Consider the following 9,148-nt stretch of genomic DNA (forward strand, 5'->3'; position numbering starts at 1 on the left):
TCTCTTAAAGCTTTGCCTTAAATACATGAATAGGAAAGCTTCTGCTTACAAATTGATTTACTTAATAACTAAGCATGGTGGTGGTTATGAACTTGATTACAAAACCTGTGGGGGGGGAACCTGGCTGAATTCAAATATATCAATAAATTGTTAGAGTAGCTTATGGGATAAAAATACTATTAAAAATAACTGCTGAGAATTTTTCATATCTTGTAATTTTAATCATGTAAAAAATATGGGTGAAAATTAATGAATAAAACTTCTTTCAATTAAGTGGAGAAAATAATCCTGTGACAGACATTCTTCTTCTTTATTTAAAAAAATTTATGAAATTTATGCCCAGAGTTAAAAACTCAAACACTAGAAGAAGGTGTACATAGAAAAGTCATTTCCTCACTCCCTAATCCTATTCTCAGGAGTCTGGCTTTCATTCTAGGTATATATACCCAAATGCCTATATATGAATGATTGATAGAAGTGTTCTGTCCATATATAAGCATAAATTTTTTGATTTAAAAAAACCATAAATGGGGTCATATTTTTCTACAATATGTATTTTGAAAAACAACCATATTTCATGGATGTCTTTCCACATCAGCACATTCAGACTTGCTTCATTCTTTTAAAAAGACTATATAACTGATTTAACCAATTGCATTTGGATAGATTTTGATTGATCCCAGTATGTTATACACATCAAACTGAATGGGAGTGGGTGAGTACTAGGAAACATTTCTCCTAACAGTTTACAGTTTTCATGGACTAGAATAGATTCTAATGATTGATTAGAACAGACCTGAAAGAGTGGCAGGTGGCCTTGGGAGTATGGGATCGATCTCATCACTACTAAAAGAACAAGGTCCTTCCTAGGGCGCTTATGAAACATACTGCTGCTGTCCCAGATGAATAACTGCAAATCACTGCCAACAGTGGAAGGGTAGCTTACACATAAAAAGGTCACTGTCACTCCGTGTAGAGGAAATAACTGAAGTAGCTTAGCAAAAAGCAAAATAAAAAACAAAGAAAATGGTTTCAGAACAAGCTCTTATATTCATTTTGGTATCAATAAAATGGTCCAAAATAAACCAGGAGACCAGGGCAAGTTGTAGCTGTGTTAATGATGAAAGGTGTTATTTACTGTTTAAATTCAGCAGTTGAAAGAATCCCTTTGTAAGGAAGGTGAAAAATGAGAAGTTTATGTGTATTATTTCTAGACTGCATTACTCTTTGGAAAAATATGACCAACCAGTTAGAATTTTGGTATCATTGTTACCTTTTCCTTCACATCTGCATCATGGTGAAAAACTAAAGCTCTCATTTTCTGGGCACATTCGTCTCCATATAACAGGTAAAACAGTGAACCTTCAGTGAAAGTTGGCTGAATAGCTAAATGGCCTTCCTTTTCGAGGCAGGTAGTTATATTCTGAAACAGTGTGAGAACTCGAAGAAGAATCTCCTTTGCTACATGGCCATCATAAAGGGAAAGGAATGATGAATCCACTTTGGCACCAAGGAGTCCATCTGTCATGGCTGGATTTTCCGACAAATTCAAAAGCAGTTTTAAAACTTGAACCTTGGTGCTTCCATTTCCAGTGAGCAACAAGTGGAACAGGTCTGTAATGTAACTGCTAAGCATGTGCTGGTGGTCATTGGTCACCGTCATGTTTGTTAACAACCTTAGTCCGGCCAGCTGCACAGCGGAGTTCAGGGGGCCGGAGAGGACATCCTCACAGACTTGACTGACGTACACCTTTATCTTTATTTGATTTTCAATATTCACACTCAGGTTATTCAGTGCATTTAAAGCTTTCTCTTTAATACTCTGGTTGGGATTGTTGATTTTGCTTCCAACGATTGGAATACCACCCAATTCACGAATCATGACTTGGTTGACTGAAAAGGCTGCATTGTTACCCAGAGTGACCAAAGCTCTTTCGATAATGACAGGATCCTCAGTAGATTCAAGCAGGTAAAGGAGTTTCTGAAGTTGTTCAGCATTTAGGATATCATCATATGAGCCATTGGTTAAGTCTTCTGCGGACCGCGAGGGGCGCAGCCGTAGCCCGGGGCCACCTCGCCGCCAGCCCCGCGTCAGCCTGTCTCTAGGTATTTTTTGATTTCCCCTTTGATTTCTTCAGTGATCACTTCGTTATTAAGTAGTGTATTGTGTAGCCTCCATGTGTTTGTATTTTTTACAGATCTTTTCCTGTAATTGATATCTAGTCTCATAGCGTTGTGGTCAGAAAAGATACTTGATGCGATTTCAATTTTCTTAAATTTACCAAGGCTTGATTTGTGACCCAAGATATGATCTATCCTGGAGAATGTTCCATGAGCACTTGAGAAAAATGTGTATTCTGTTGTTTTTGGGTGGAATGTCCTATAAATATCAATTAAGTCCATCTTGTTTAATGTATCATTTAAAGCTTGTGTTTCTTTATTTATTTTCATTTTGGATGATCTGTCCATTGGTGAAAGTGGGGTGTTAAAGTCCCCTACTATGATTGTGTTATTGTCGATTTCCCCTTTTATGGCTGTTAGTTTTTGTCTTATGTATTGAGGTGCTCCTATGTTGGGTGCATAAATATTTACAATTGTTATATCTTCCTCTTGGATCGATCCCTTGATCATTATATAGTGTCCTTCTTTGTCTCTTGTAATAGTCTTTATTTTAAAGTCTATTTTGTGTGATATGAGAATTGCTACTCCAGCTTTCTTTTGATTTCCATTTGCATGGAATATCTTTTTCCATCCCCTCACTTTCAGTCTGTAAGTATCACTAGGTCTGAAGTGGGTCTCTTGTAGACAGCATATATATGGGTCTTGTTTTTGTATCCATTCAACCAGTCTGTGTCTTTTGGTGGGAGCATTTAATCCATTTACATTTAAGGTAATTATTGATATGTATGTTCCTATTCCCATTTTCTTAAATGTTTTGGGTTTGTTATTGTAGGTGTTTTCCTTCTCTTGTGTTTCTTGCCTAGAGAAGTTCCTTTAGCATTTGTTGTAAAGCTGGTTTGGTGGTGCTGAACTCTCTCAGCTTTTGCTTGTCTGTAAAGGTTTTAATTTCTCCATCAAATCTGAATGAGATCCTTGCTGGGTAGAGTAACCTTAGTTGTAGGTTTTTCTCCTTCATGACTTTAAGTATATCCTGCCACTCCCTTCTGGCTTGCAGAGTTTCTGCTGAAAGATCAGCTGTTAACCTTATGGGGATTCCCTTGTGTGTTATTTGTTGTTTTTCCCTTGCTGCTTTTAATATGTTTTCTTTATATTTAATTTTTGATAGTTTGATTAATATGTGTCTTGGCGTGTTTCTCCTTGGATTTATCCTGTATGGGACTCTCTGTGCTTCCAGGACTTGATTAACTATTTCCTTTCCCATATTAGGGAAGTTTTCAACTATAATCTCTTCAAATATTTTCTCAGTCCCTTTCTTTTTCTCTTCTTCTTCTGGGACCCCTATAATTCGAATGTTGGTGCGTTTAATGTTGTCCCAGAGGTCTCTGAGACTGTCCTCAGTTCTTTTCATTCTTTTTTCTTTATTCTGTTCCGCAGCAGTGAATTCCACCATTCTGTCTTCCAGGTCACTTATGCGTTCTTCTGCCTCAGTTATTCTGCTATTGATCCCATCTAGAGTATTTTTAATTTCATTTATTGTGTTTTTCATCATTGCTTGGTTCCTCTTTAGTTCTTCTACATCCTTGTTAAATGTTTCTTGCATTTTGTCTATTCTATTTCCAAGATTTTGGATCATCTTTACTATCATTATTCTGAATTCTTTTTCAGGTAGACTGCCTATTTCCTCTTCATTTGTTAGGTCTGGTGTGTTTTGACCCTGCTCCTTCACCTGCTGTGTGGTTTTTTGTCTTCTCATTTTGCTTATCTTACTGTGTTTGGGGTCTCCTTTTCACAGGCTGCATGTTCGTAGTTCCCGTTGTTTTTGGTATCTGTCCCCAGTGGCTAAGGTTGGTTCAGTGGGTTGTGTAGGCTTCCTGGTGGAGGGGACTAGTGCCTGTGTTCTGGTGGATGAGGTTGGATCTTGTCTTTCTGGTGGGCACGTCCACGTCTGGTGGTGTGTTTTGGGGTGTCTGTGGCCTTATTATGTTTTTAGGCAGCCTCTCTGCTAATGGATGGGGCTGTGTTCCTGTCTTGCTAGTTGTTTGGCATAGGGTGTCCAGCTCTGTAGCTTGCTGGTCGTTGAGTGAAGCTGGGTCTTGATGTTGAGATGGAGATCTCTGAGAGATTTTCGCCATTTGGTATTACGTGGAGCTGGGAGGTCTCTTGTGGACCAGTGTCCTGAAGTTGGCTCTCCCACCTCAGAGGCACAGCCCTGATGCCTGGCTGGAGCACCAAGAGCCTTTCATCCACACAGCTCAGAATAAAAGGGAGAAAAAAATAGAAAGAAAGAAAAAGGATAAAATAAAATAAAATAAAGCTATTATAATAAAAAGAAAAAAAAATTTTCAGAATAAATGTATTCAGAAAAAAATTTTTTTTTAATTTTTAAAAATAGATTTATTAATTTTTTATAGTAACAAATAAGAAAAAAAATATTAAGAAAAAATTTATTAAGAAAAATTTTTTTTTTATTTTTTAAAATAAAAAATATGAAAAAACTTATTAAAAATTTTTTTAATTTCTAAAAATAGAAAATAAGGAAAAAATTATTAAGAAAACATTTATTAGGAAAAAAAATTCTTTTAAGTTAAAAAAAAAAAAAAAAAACCACGGACGGACCTAACCGTAGGACTAATGGTGAAAGCAAAGCTATACAGACAAAATCTCACCGAGAAGCATACACATATACACTCACAAAAAAAGGAAAAGGGGAAAAATTAATATATCCTGCTCCCAAAGTCCACCTCTTGAATTTGGGATGATTCGTTGTCTATTCAGGTATTCAACAGATGCAGGCACATCAAGTTGTTTGTGGAGCTTTAATCCGCTGCTTCTGAGGCTGCTGGGAGAGATTTCCCGTTCTCTTCTTTGTTCGTACAGCTCCTGGCATTCAGCTTTGGATTTGGACCCGCCTCTGCATGTAGGTCGCCTGAGGGCGTCTGTTCCCCACCCAGACAGACCGGGGCTAAAGGAGCAGCTGCTTGAGGGGCTCTGGCTTACTCAGGCCGGGGGGAGGGAGGGGTACAGAGGAGGCGGGGCGAGCCTGCGGCGGCAGAGGCCGGCGTGACATTGCAGCAGCCTGAGGCGCACAGTGCGTTCTCCCGGGGAAGTTGTCCCTGGATCACGGGACCCTGGCAGTGGCAAGCTGCTCAGGCTCCCGGGAGGGGCAGTGTGGAGAGTGACCTGTGCTCGCACACAGGCTTCTTGGTGGCGGCAGCAGCAGCCTTAGCGTCTCCTGCCCGTCTCTGGGGTCCGCGCTGATAACCGCGGCTCGCGCCCATCTCTGGGGTCCGCGCTGTTAGCCGCGGCTCGCGCCCGCCTCTGGGGTCCGCGCTGATAGCCGAGGCTCGCGCCCGTCTCTGGAGCTCATTTAGGCGGCGCTCTGAATCCCCTCTCCTTGCGCGCTGCGAAACAAAGAGGCAAGAAATAGTCTCTTGCCTCTTCAGCAGCTGCAGACTTTTTCCCGGACTCCCTCCCGGCTAGCACCAAAGCCCGAGCCTCAGCTCCCAGTCCCCGCCCGCCCCGGCGGGTGAGCAGACAAGCTTCTCGGGTTGGTGAGCGCTGCTCGGCGCCGAGCCTCTGTGCGGGAATCTCTCCGCTTTTCCCTCTGCGCCCCTGTTGCTGTGGGATCCGCGCTGATAGCCGCGGCTTGCGCCCGTCTCTGGAGCTCGTTTAGGCAGCGCTCTGAATCCCCTCTCCTTGCGCGCCGCAAAACAGAGAGGCAAGAAAAAGTCTCTTGCCTCTTCGGCAGCTGCAGACTTTTTCCCGGACTCCCTCCCGGCTAGCACCAAATCCTGAGCCTCAGCTCCCAGCCCCCGCCTGCCCCGGCGGCTGAGCAGACAAGCCTCTCAGGCTGGTGAGTGCTACTCAGCACCGATCCTCCGTGCGGGAATCTCTCCGCTTTGCCCTCCGCACCCCTGTGGCTGCGCTCTCCTCCGTGGCTCCGAAGCTTCCCCCCTCTGCCACCCGCAGCCTCTGCCCACGAAGGGGCTTCCTAGTGTGTGGAAACCTTTCCTCCTTCACAGCTCCCTCCCACTGGTGCAGGTCCCGTCCCTATTCTTTTGTCTCTGTTATTTCTTTTTTCTTTTGCCCTACCCAGGTACGTGGGGAGTTTCTTGCCTTTTGGGAGGTCTGACGTCTTCTGCCAGCGTTCAGTGGGTGTTCTGTAGGAGCAGTTCCACGTGTAGATGTATTTCTACTGTATCTGTGGGAAGGAAGGTGATGTCCGTGTCTTACTCTTCTGCCATCTTGCCCCTCCTCTCTTGATTTTTTTTTATCCACTCAGCCATTCTGTGTCTCTTGATTACAGAATTTAATACATTTATATTTAAAGTAATTATTGATAGGGACTTGCATTTGCCATCTTGCTTGCAGTTGTTTTCTGGCTGTATTGTAGTCCTTTCTTTTTTCCTCTCTGTTGCCGTCCTTTGTGAATTTATGATTTTCTATAGTGGTATACTTTGAGTCCCTTCTCTTTATCTTGTGTTTATCTACTATAAGTCTTTATTTTGTTACCTTGAGTGCTACGTGAAATATCTTATTGCTGTAACAGTCTGTTTTAAGCCAATGACAACTTAACTTTGATTGCATAAAAAAACTCTACCCTTTTACTCCACCCAACCATCATTATGCTTTTGATGTCACAATTTGTATCTTTTAATATTGTGTATCCATTACCAAATTTTTGTAGCTACAGCTATTTTTAATGCTTTTGTCATGTAACCTTTATACTACAGTCAAGTGTTTAACACACCACCATGTTACAATATTAGAGTATTGTGACTCTTAACTATATACTTACCTTTACCAGTGTGTAGTACTATTTTCATGTTTTTCTGTTTCTACTTAGGAACTTTTTTGTTTCAGCTTGAAGAACTCATTTCAGCAGTTCTTGTAAGGCAGGTCTAGTGGTCATGAACTCCCTCAGCTTTTCTTTTTTTGGTAAAGTCTATCTCACCTTCATTTCTACAGGACAATTTTGCTGGGTAAAGTATTCTTGGTTGGCAGTTTTTTTCTTTCAGCACTTTGAATATATCATCTCATTATCTCCTGGGCTGAAAAATTCTGCTTAGATATCGCTGATAGACTTATGGGGGTTCCTTTTTTTTTTTTTAAGTGTTATATTCTTTTAAAAATATCTATCTATCTATCTATCTATCTATCTATCTATCTATCTATCTATCTATCTATCTATCTATCTATCTATCTATCTATCTATATTTGGCTGCACCAGGTCCAAGCCAAGGCATGCGGAATCCTCGCTGCTGCATGTGGGGTCTTCTTTGCAGCATGTGGGATCCTAAGTTGTGGCGTGTGGGATCTTTTAGTTGCGGCATGTGGGATCTTTAGTTGTGGTATGAGAACTCTTAGTTGCGGCATGTGGGATCTAGTTCCCCGACCAGGGGTAGAACCCAGGCCCCCTGCATTGGGAGTGCGGAGTCCCAGCCACTGGACCACCAGGGAAGTCCCTGGGGGTTCCTTTATATGAGAGAAAATTTGTTTCTCTTGATGCTTTGAAAATTCTCAGTCTTTGATTTTACACAATTTTATGGTATTTTGGAGATGACTGTTTTAGAGTGAAATGTTTTGGTTTATCTATTAGCTTCATGAACTTGGATGTCAGTATCTCTCCCCAGGTTTGGGAAGCTCTCAAGACATTATTTTTTTTAAAGAGTCTTTCTTTCTCTCTCTCTTCTCCTTCTGGTATTCCAATGATGCATAGATTGCTTCTCTTAATGGTGTCCCATACGTTCTGTAGTTCTCAATCTTCTTTTTCATCTTTTATTCTTTTTTTCTCTTTCTCCTTCTGATAGGATAATTTTAAATAATCTGCCTTTGAGCTCACCAGTTCTTTCTTCTCCTTATGCTATTTTGATGTTAAAGCTCTCTATTGAATTCTTCAGTTCAGTCATTGTATTATTCAGCTCCAAAACTGTTTGGTCTTTTTATTTAAAGCTCTCTATCTTTGTTGAACTTCTCATTTTGTTCTTGTATTGTTTTCCTGATTTTGTTAAACTGTTTAACTGTTCTCTTGTAGCTCTCTGAGCATCTTTAGATCAACTATTTTGAATTATTTGTCAGGCAATTCATGTAGCGCCTTTTTTGTGTGAGTCAGTTATAGGATGTTTACTGTGTTCCTTTGGTGGTATCATGTTTCCCTGATTCTTCATGATCTCTGTAGCTTTGCATGGGTGTCTGTCCATTTGAAGAAGAAGTCACTTCTTCCAGACTTTATGGACTTTGGAAAGGAAAGAACTTCACCTGCAGGTGGAGGCATGCTGGAACATGTTGAGACCCTGGTTCTAGTGCTGCATGGCATGAAGTGTGAATATGTATGTTGTCTCTGGGTCTGGGTGGGAGTGGTGACTCTGGCTCAGGCTGCTGGGGTACAAGGCATCAACAACTTCATGGTCATTGGTGAGTGATGTAGGGGGTCCACAGAGGCTGCAAGGAGTTTTGGGGTCCTCAGCAGCACCTCCAGGTCCAGTGGCTAGGGAACAAGGCACGGAGCAGTGGTAGCCAGAGCTGGTGTTGTGTATATGCTTACCTGTGGGGGCCAGCTGCAGGTGCATGTAAACTGTCAGGGGCCAGTTCCAGACACATGTGTAGCGGTGGGGGCCAGGGTAAACTGTAAAGGCCAGGGTCAACTGTGAGTGCACTGGCAATGTGCACAACCAGGGCTGTTGTGTCTTGCCGTGGGTGCATGTAGTAGAGGCTTGAGGTTAAGAGTTAGGTTGGGGGTATGCAGGCATACAGCTGGAGGGGCTAGCTGAAGGTGAATCCAGTAGTGCAGGTCAGTGACATGAGATAGGGTCAAATCTGAGGCCACAAGGAGCTGTGGAGGCCCTGGGTGCTGACATGCACTACTGTGGCTGCAGGATCTCCCCAGCCATGTGCCACAGCACTGGAGGCCAGTAATGGGGGTTTGGGCCAGGCAGTGCATGTACAAAGCTTCAGGAGGCTAGCTGTAAGTAAGCCCAGTGGTGTAGGCCTGTAGCAGGAGAGAGGGCCTAATTCAGGCCTACAAGCA

General features: G+C 42.2%; 1 pseudogene; it reads right to left on the reverse strand.

The window, feature by feature from the left end:
* Window positions 1–1,027: 1,027 nt before the first annotated feature.
* LOC137752399 (armadillo repeat-containing protein 10 pseudogene) lies at window positions 1,028–8,823 on the reverse strand (annotated as a pseudogene).
* Window positions 8,824–9,148: the final 325 nt, after the last annotated feature.

This window comes from Eschrichtius robustus, chromosome 19 (genome assembly GCF_028021215.1).
Source record: "Eschrichtius robustus isolate mEscRob2 chromosome 19, mEscRob2.pri, whole genome shotgun sequence".
Taxonomy (NCBI): domain Eukaryota; kingdom Metazoa; phylum Chordata; class Mammalia; order Artiodactyla; family Eschrichtiidae; genus Eschrichtius; species Eschrichtius robustus.